The sequence below is a fragment of the Sceloporus occidentalis genome, unplaced genomic scaffold, assembly GCF_023333645.1.
Source record: "Sceloporus occidentalis isolate IW3139 unplaced genomic scaffold, rSceOcc1.0.p SCAF_60, whole genome shotgun sequence".
Lineage (NCBI taxonomy): Eukaryota > Metazoa > Chordata > Lepidosauria > Squamata > Phrynosomatidae > Sceloporus > Sceloporus occidentalis.
This window is the reverse complement of record NW_028317040.1, coordinates 3,124,342-3,134,045: the sequence shown is the minus strand read 5'-3', so window position 1 is coordinate 3,134,045 and position 9,704 is coordinate 3,124,342.

The following is a 9,704-nucleotide window of genomic DNA, read 5'->3' as shown; positions in this document are numbered from 1 at the left end:
CCATTACAAAAAAACCCAAACCATTACAATTTTGATTACCTGCATGTAATTGACAGAGTGGTCCCAGAAAGGGACAGCTTGTATTATCCTGCATACTAGGAGAAAGTCCAAAAGTATATACGCCATAGCAGAAATCCGTGAGAGAAGCCGTGGTCAGGGTCACGAGAATAGGAGCAAATTCCATAAAACAAGCCGTGGTCAGGGCCACCAGGATAGGTCAATAACAAGAAAAAGCAGGGAAAAGAGAATTCTCTGTAGAATCTATGTTTTCCTGTTATCCCTTGTGGCACAAAACATGAACTGAGTTTTTTCTGGAGGCCATGAGGTTGAAGTCTGGGACCAGGGGAAGGCACCAACATTGCTCATGGTGGACATTTACTGGGATCTGTGGTGCACAATTTAATGGTGTTCTATGGACCTTCACAAACCTTGCCACTGACACTGGTGATCAGTGATGTCAACTCAGTGATGTCAACTCAGGAAATCTGCTTAAACATTCAAAGCTCCCTTCCTATAAAGAACTCAAAAAGAGACTTGCCAATTTCTGCCAAGAGACAGATTCATAGTGCCACTTCTAAAGAGCTCAACTTTTTATGCCACCTTGGCGATTCACATAGGTCCACCACTGACCTGTTGTTGGACCATATTTGTACTGCTTTGCATCTTCTCTGGGTGTCTTGGATGATCTGATCTGAAAAATGAGAACCCTAACCATGGCTGCTGGCATCTGTGGTGAGGACCAGAGGTGCAAGTGTCCGCCAAGATCTTCCGCAGGTCAGTCAGGTCTTGTCTAACCACCAACTCAAGGAGGACAGAATATGGGGTGGAAGTCTTAAGTGATGGTCTAGAGATGTGTATGATAACAAGGAAAACTGGAGCAGTCTCATGTGTGCCAATGCCTAGGGGATGGCATATCTTGATAACTTGAGCCATAGCTGTCCAGAAGGTTGGTCTCTTTGAACTGAATCTGTATAAGTATAAGCTTTGTCACTTTTTCTTGCTTGTCCTGAGGTAAAAAAAACTTTCTCCTCAGAAGTGTTGAGTATAAAGCCAAGGAAAGTAATCTAGAGGGGTTATGAGATTTGTCACATTTTACTAGTCATCCTAGTTGCTGAAGCACGGAGAGGGTGATTTGAAGATGATCGTGCAGCTGTGACTTGCATGCAGGAGCCAGTCGCCTAAGTAAGGTATGACAATGTGAAGGAAACTACCTGTACCCGGACTGGGTACACCTGCCAAAAGTTGCTCCCTTCTGCCCCTAGCCACTAGGAAACTCTGCTCCTCAGGAAAATCGGTGGCACTGTAATATAACAATACAGTGTTTTACTGTCCTAACAAGGACAGCACCAAGGCTTACCCCAATAACAAGACAGAACTCGTATTGAGGTAAAACAGGAACTGGCTTTATTGGGAACAGTACAGATATTTATACAGACAACATAATAGGATCAGCAATGCCCATCCGACAGAGTCACTATTTCAGGGTGATCCAGAGGAAGAAGCATACCAATTGAGAGCTCAGGGTCCAGGATTCCAAAAATTGACTTGATCCCACATCTGGATCCTGAGCAACAGTGTCGGGAACGTCTCCACGGCTGGGTAATAAAACCAGGGTTCATAAATGAACGAGTATAGTGTAATCCCAATAGAGCTATGTGGTGGGACAACAGATGTCCGTAGCAATGCAGTTCCAATCGTTGGCAGGTACTGCCGTGGTCCTCAACCGCCATACAGTTCCATGAATTAGCAGCTAGGTCCCGGTCAGGCACCAAGCAGGGAGGATGGCGAATCCGACCAGCACAATGGAAACACAGGATCCGTGAGTCCTTAATCCTTGGGAAAGTTGGTGAATATATATATAGGGTATAAGACATAGGGATAGAGGTGTAACACATGAAAACAGCAATGGGGCCAAAATAACATATGGGACAAGCAGATGGGCTGTCACAGTTGTGACATTAGCTTAACCTATTACCACTCTTCGGTGCTAAAAGTCTGGGTAGGAAAAGCGACAATACATGAACTGCCTATAAATCACACTGGAAACAATCAGGAACTAAGAAACACTCATACAGGGCTTTTTTGTATGTTTTCCTGCCCTCTTGTTTTTAATAATACAATTATACTTAGCACACATTGCTAGTTACCCTACTAACAATACACAGATACCACTTGTGAAAAATCATTTGGAGCTCTCTGCTTCGATTATGTTTATTTCGTTGGGTTCCTCCTCGTTTTCAAACATTCATCATTCGGGACTAAAAAAATACATGCATTTCTTACAAATTTGAAACAAAGGGAATATTTTGTCAAGCAAAACTCATTTTCAAAACTAGGGACCTCTGTTGTTCTAAAATTAGGAAATTATATAAAAGCAGATTGATTGAATTCAAAATAAAAATATGACAAAGGACAGATGCTTCAATATCCAAACTGTTGACACCATACACAACTGCCCACACCGTGATAGAGTGTGTAAACTGATCCACCCTACATATGGTTACATCCAAGCCCCAATAGGTGAAAACCAGCCATAAGCAAAAGGGTGGCCAGATGGGAGAAACACTTATCTTAACTCACGGACAATGCAACACTATAATCCTCTATTATGTTGCATGAAATATGAGAAGGATGGTTTATAAGGGTTAAGTGTCATATTTAACAGAATCCTGATGGGGGTTTTTTTTTTTTTTTTTACAAAATCACGTTTTGCCATTTTTCTAGATCATGAAAATAACAGCTCACTTTACTACAGTTTATAGACATGAAATTGCCTAATAAGCCTATCTAAGCCTGTCTGATATTTTAGTAGCTGCACAATTTAGCCTCTCCAAATGTGTTCCGGCCTTTTCATGTTCCAATATATATGAACAAGAATATCTCATGCATGTTAACATTACTACAGGATCTGAATGATCATTCCTACCCTCATAAATCTACTATTACTTTGGTGGTGGTATCATATGTATTTTTTTAAAATGCTCTTTAACCCCTAAAGGACAACGCTTGTTTTTTTCTATTTTACATTTAAGGGCTGGAGGTTTTTTGCCTTTCTGCTTACTTGTTTTCTATCATTTGTATTCCCCTCTCATTTGGTTTATCGACAGATATTCTGTATATTGTTTTTTTCTTTTGAAATTATGTACAATCGGGGCTGACCTTAGGTGTTCATGCGCCCTGTGCAGAGTACTCCTCTGGTGCCCTCCCACACACACACACACACAAAAGAAAAGAAAAAAATCTTGTAACAAACAACTAGTTTTAATTAGAGATTACTCATGTGCAAGTGCAAAAAAGTACAATTATATATAACTTGAAAAACTGGTGTACATTACATACGTTAAATATAGGAAAAACAATGCAAATTTTTTTAAATATTGGACCCTAGGCACGGATTTTCTTTGCCCCCCCCCATGCTCCCTAGCATGCAGTCACTCCCTCTGCTCCATACACTGACTGCATCTTAGGGGAAAACTGTGAGAGTCAGTGCAGACTTCCCTCCTTCTGACTCTACCGTGACATTGAGAGGTCCTCTCCCCGTAATCATCCCCAGAGTCCCTTTGTCCCTTAATTCACTAAGCCATACCTCTATTTTACTTACTCCCTGTAGTTCAGGTATAGATCAAATAAACAACACATATAAACAGCACTTGCGTGTATAGATCAATTGAATAAGTCATACAAACCCTGTATTTCAATGTATACATAAATAATAGTCTTCATATTCATCTTTGTGAAAACAAAACCTTCACATTCCATGAATAATCGCCTTTTCCCGTGTTCTTTTCAGGTGAATATTTGTGTAAGTTTTTCGTGTGTCTTTTATTGGTTGATGCCAGAGGAGCTCCCTGCCGGTGACCAATAGAGTTTCTCATTTGGACCGAAACTTGGCCTGGGGAGGACCATACGAGCGACTCTATTGGTCACTGGCAGGGGCCTCCTGTGGCATCAAAATGTAATAAGGTTTGTGTGGACTTCCTTCTATTTATTTATTTCTTTTTTTAAGTACAGACCATTGTCCTCATTTTTACCATTTTTTTAAATACTTTTTATATTTTTTTTAGAAGTTATATGGTAGACTGGCTCCTCCCAGTGCACATTAGCGCATCTATGACTAACAGCATTACATGCAGATTTTTCTTATCAATTGTAAGTTCCATTTATCCAGAATCTACTAGCTACAGAAGGTTTGGGCAGTGATACATATTCAGACACAGTGTATCTATTTGTTTCAGAGTGTATAGAACATTTTTCATTTGTATGTTATTAACGTGATTTTATCACCATTCCGACCTATCCATTTATATAGGGCTTTATACAATACAACTTTTGGCACTCGCTTATAAAAAATATTCATTTCTTACTGTGTAATAGTGGGCACGCTTTTAATATTCCAAGAATACAATTTTAGTAAGTGAGTGGTTGCATAGGGGCCTTTTGAGTCACAGATACCTAAAATGTCAAAGGCAAATATAGAGGTTTAAGATTTTTGTTGATGAGAGAAGGAGAACTCTCCCAGTGAGGAGCTCCACCATCAAAATATATCTGGACTGGAAGATAAAAATTCATCAAGATACATTCATCAAGAGTCAGATTGACAGAGGGAGCATGCGTTTCCCTGTACAAGCTAAACATGAAACCAATAACACGTGAAAAATTCCTACATAGGAATAAGGCGCAACAAAAATGATAAAAAGGAAGCGGAGCTGCCCTCCACACATATTAGAGTAAATAGTCATAGGAAAGGAACTAAGTGAGACAGAGCTACCAAAAGGCTGTCAAACACAGGTAACCCTAGGGAACTTAAACTTAGGAGCTCATGATATGATTCCCCTGACAATTGACTCATGCTGTTTTAAGTATATGGAGGCAACGCCTGGACATGCTGTGCAATGCAACTCCAGGAGTGCGGGCCAAGAGCAGTCCTCCGGGCCAAAGGACACAGGAGTCTACCAGATAAGATTCACACCAGCAATCTCAGGATGATGCATCCCACACTGATAATGAGGTTTCATGCACTGATGGCCATGGGAATTAGAGATATTCATCAGACTTCCTCCGCATTCAGAGGGGGGTAGGCAAATGCATGCATCCTATATGGGTAACTAGAAGTCTCCCCATCGTTCTAACTTTTAACAACAACTGAAATAGGTATAAATCAAAGTTAAAACAGAAATAACAGCTTTAAAAGAGAAAAAAAAACATCTGCACACACACACACATATATATATATATATATATATTGTGGTAAAGTGTATGGGAAAGTGGTGGATGGGATATATATCTCACCTGGTTTCCTCAGCCAGGCACGGTAGCAAACCCAGAAGCCCTCAGGTGAGGCTTCCTATGGGGAAGAAGCCTTAAAAGAGAGGGCTGTTGGGTTTGCAGGGTGGAGGAGGGACTGAGGCAGGGAGCAGCTACAGCCAGCGCTGCAGCCCACCAGGTATGAAGCTTTACCCATGCAAAACCTGTTACTTTGCTTTGTGCCAGACCTTAGGCTTGTAGAGAGGTATCCGGATCAGGGGCGTACCTAGAGTATTTGGCACCTGGGGCGGATCCTGTATGTGGCACCCCCCCCACACACACTTTAAAACTGCATAGCTTCTACCGTTATATACCGGCGCACACACTGAAGGTGGTACAGCATAACACTTACTGTTATCATTATATACTGAGGCAGACATTGACGGTGGTACAGCATAACACTTATCACTATATACTGAGGCAGAAATTGACGGTGGTACAGCATAACACCTATCACTATATACTGAGGCACACATTGACGGTGGTACAGCGTAATCCCTATCACTATACATTGAGCCAGACATTGACAATAGTGCAGCATAACTCCCATCACTATATACTAAGCCAAACATTGATGTGGTGTAGGCCTACCACTTCATTAGTAGTAGGGATGCACCGAAACGAATTCTGGACTGAAACCGAAAATGCAGCATTTACCTGGCCGAAACCGAATATGGGCCCCCCCACACCATAAAAAAAAAATCTAACACTTTTATTTCAAGTAAGTAACACACCAAAATAGGACAAAACAATTAAATAACAATATTAATATATATGTATATATATATATGATTGTTAACAGCAATCACATTTCTATCATGCCCAGGCATACCCAGATTCCAGGATGTACTCGCAGACTTGGCATGATAGGAGTATGATTGCCCTATCTACCCCTTCTCACTCCCTTTTGTCCTACCTACCCCTTCTCACTCCCTTCTCCCTATCTACCCCCTATCCCCCCGTCTCACTCTCTTCTCCCTATCTACCCCCTCCTAACTATCTACCCTCTCCCACTTTGAAGTTCACTTACCTTTCAGGAGTCCTGCGGTGGGGGTGCAAGGCCTCTGTCTCCCAGCTCTGCCACTGTATGGAACAGTATAGAGTGATGGGAGTTATGATGTACTAGAGCATAATTATATAATGAAAAATACATTGGAAATGGTACAGCATAACACCCATCACTCTCACACACTTACCAATCCGCACATATACCAATCCACACACACACCAATCCACACATATACCAATCCACACATACCAATCCACACACACACCAATCCACACATATACCAATCCACATATATACCAATCCACACATATACCAACCCATACATATACCAACCCACACGCATACCAATCCACACACATACCAATCCACACATATACCAATCCACACATATACCAATCCAGACATACCAATCCACATATATACCAATCCACACACATACACCAATCCACACACATACACCAATCCACACATACCAATCCACGCACATACCAATCAACTCTCACTCACTGAATGCTTTCCTACCGTTCCTCTTTTCTCCTTACAGCTTCTTTTCCTCCTCTTAGCTCCTCTTCTTCAGTTCTTCTGTCTTCTTCCGGGTCAGAGGGCACGGACGGCAGTGGGCGCGGCTTCAGTGTTGTGCGCCGGGATCTGACAACAAATCCCGGCGCACAGCAGCTGTTGCCGCGCGGATCGCAAGGGAGCGATATCGGGTTGAACCCGGCTTAAAATCACTCAAGGGAGCCGGAGGTCTGCTAAAGACCTCCGATACCGCTCCCTTGCGAGCCTGCTCCTCCAGCGGCGGACATTGCTGTCCGTCTCTGGAGGGGTGCCGTGTGCCGGCAAGTTGGCACCCCCTTGATGAGCGGCACCCGGTGCGGACCGCCCACCCGACCCCCGCTAGGTACGCTACTGATCCGGATGTTTAGTTAGAGCCGGACAGGCTTAGAGTTTGTTTTATTTTCAAGGTGCTCTGTGCCTACACCATCTAAATAAACACGCTTGACTTTTGAAACCTGTGTGAATACTGTCATTGCCGCCCCATGCGTGAGCTGTTCCCTACAACATATATATATATACATACCATATGTGGGAAAGCCTGGCAGATACGTATCTAGGCCTATGCATCCAACTACATTGATAAATATTACAAAAATGAACCAGTTGTATTGCTTACTTTGTAGCTTTGTAGGCAAATTTGTTGTCTAGAAATATTCCCAAATCCTTAAATGATTTCCTTAACACAATCCCATTTAAGGTATATTTTACACACCATTTTTGATGATACATTTCAGACCTTCAAATCCTTCGTCTAATCTGTGTATAGCATGTCCTTTCTGTATTTTATAAGACTAGATTTTAGTCAGGTCATTAGATTGAGCCCTCTGTATCCACAAGCAATTAAGGATAAAAAAAAAGTATTGCTACATATAAATTACAAATGTATCTTGCAGATAAAACCCAGTGCCCTCCAGCTCCAGGGCCATCGATGGTTATGGGCAGATACCAGCGGTACTCTGCCACACTGCCAGTTCTTCCACTGGGGATGTGGCTAAATCTTTGGTCGCCGATACTCGGGAGTCCTGCGCCACTGATATTTGTAGGCAGAATCCAGCAAGACCCTGCCCTGCTGTCAGTTCTTCCGCTGGGGTCCCTTTCCTCACTATTGGAGGGCTGCCTGTCTCCTCCTCCAAAAACTGGATCCCCTGCATGTAGGGGACAGAGGCCAGCTCTTCTGCTGGTGTAACATCATATTCTATGCCCATGGTTTCCATGGCATGCTGCTAAACGCTTTCTAGCAGCCTTTGGTATGCCCTCTCCGTATATATATGTCCCTCTTCGTAATCACTTCCAAAATTGCTGTCTTCCTCGAAACTTTCACTATAATACGGCCATCAAAACCATCCCCCTCAAGAAAGCCTTCTCCCTCTGGACCGTATCGTTCCTATGCTGCACACCACCGCAGCGCCCGATATCGATCATTCATGTCAACCTCCATGTGAACCAGCCACTCCAGGTCAATTATCTAGGGGCTGCTTTCCCAGCAGATACATCCGAGATTCTGATTTTGATCATTTGTTTACATATGATGGTGACAGTCTGATGATGATATCCATTTGTTGGTACTCCACAGTAAGGTCAAATAGTGGTACACTGGGACGAGAGAGAGGCATGAACGAAGAACAGTCCAAGGTCAAATACCCAGATGCTCAATAATCCAAATGGAGTCCCAAACCAGGAGACAGGGGTGAGAAACAGAATGTGCAGATCAAGCGACAAACAATACTGCCATGCCCAGACACAACATTTTCCAGCAAGGGTATATAAAGGCCACTGATGACAAAATTGGCAACAGGGGAAAGGTCTTGAGAAGATAAAAATGGAGTGCCAAACACATTTCAATGGTTTAATGCTTACATTTTGGTAATTTATATCTATATATAAATTTATTTGCATGATAGTTTAATATGAAACTTTGAAAGTAACTGCAGAACTTTACAAAATGGTACAGGACTTAGGAAAGGTGTTTTTTTTTTTTTACGTCATATTGCCCCAATTCACATTCTTTATATGAAAATGAAAACATGATTCAGGAGAGAAAAAAAAGCCGAATTTGTTAACCACTATGTATGTGTGTTAATGAATGTGTATGTTAGCATATGTGTGTGTTAGTGTGACTGTGTACATATATATATATATATATATATATATATATATATATATATATATATATATATATATGTATGCTAATACGTATGTGAGTGGGTGGGGTTACCTGCCTCCCTGGGTCAGAAGGTGCCAGCCCACTCCTGCTTATAACCAAATCCCCCCTTCAACCACAACTTGCCTAGCCTTCCTAGACTTTTCTATTAGTTAAGAGCAGGGGTGGGCAATTAATTTTCCCATGGGGCCACATGAGAAATTGGAATGGTTTTAGAGGGCCAGACCTCTACAAACTACAAACTCCGAAGCCTTGTCCATTTTGTTAACTTATGTGCTGTTTAATAAAGTTATTCAAGCCTACGTCATTGGTAGAGGTGCTTGAATAAGTAAGGCCTGAATAACTATTAGCACAGCACAGAAGTGAACAAAATGAACAAGGCTTCGGAGTGCATACCGTATTTTTCGCTCTATAAGACGCACCTGCTGATAAGACGCACCTAGATTTTAGAGGAGAAAAAAAAGGAAAAAATATTTTGAGCTAAAAAATGGGCTAAAATATTTATTACAATAACTGAATAAGCTATGAACACAGTAAGACACACGCAGTAAGACACACACAGACACAGTAAGACACACACAGACACAGTAAGACACACACAGACACAGTGAGACACACACAGACACAGTGAGACACACACAGACACAGTAAGACACACACAGACACAGTAAG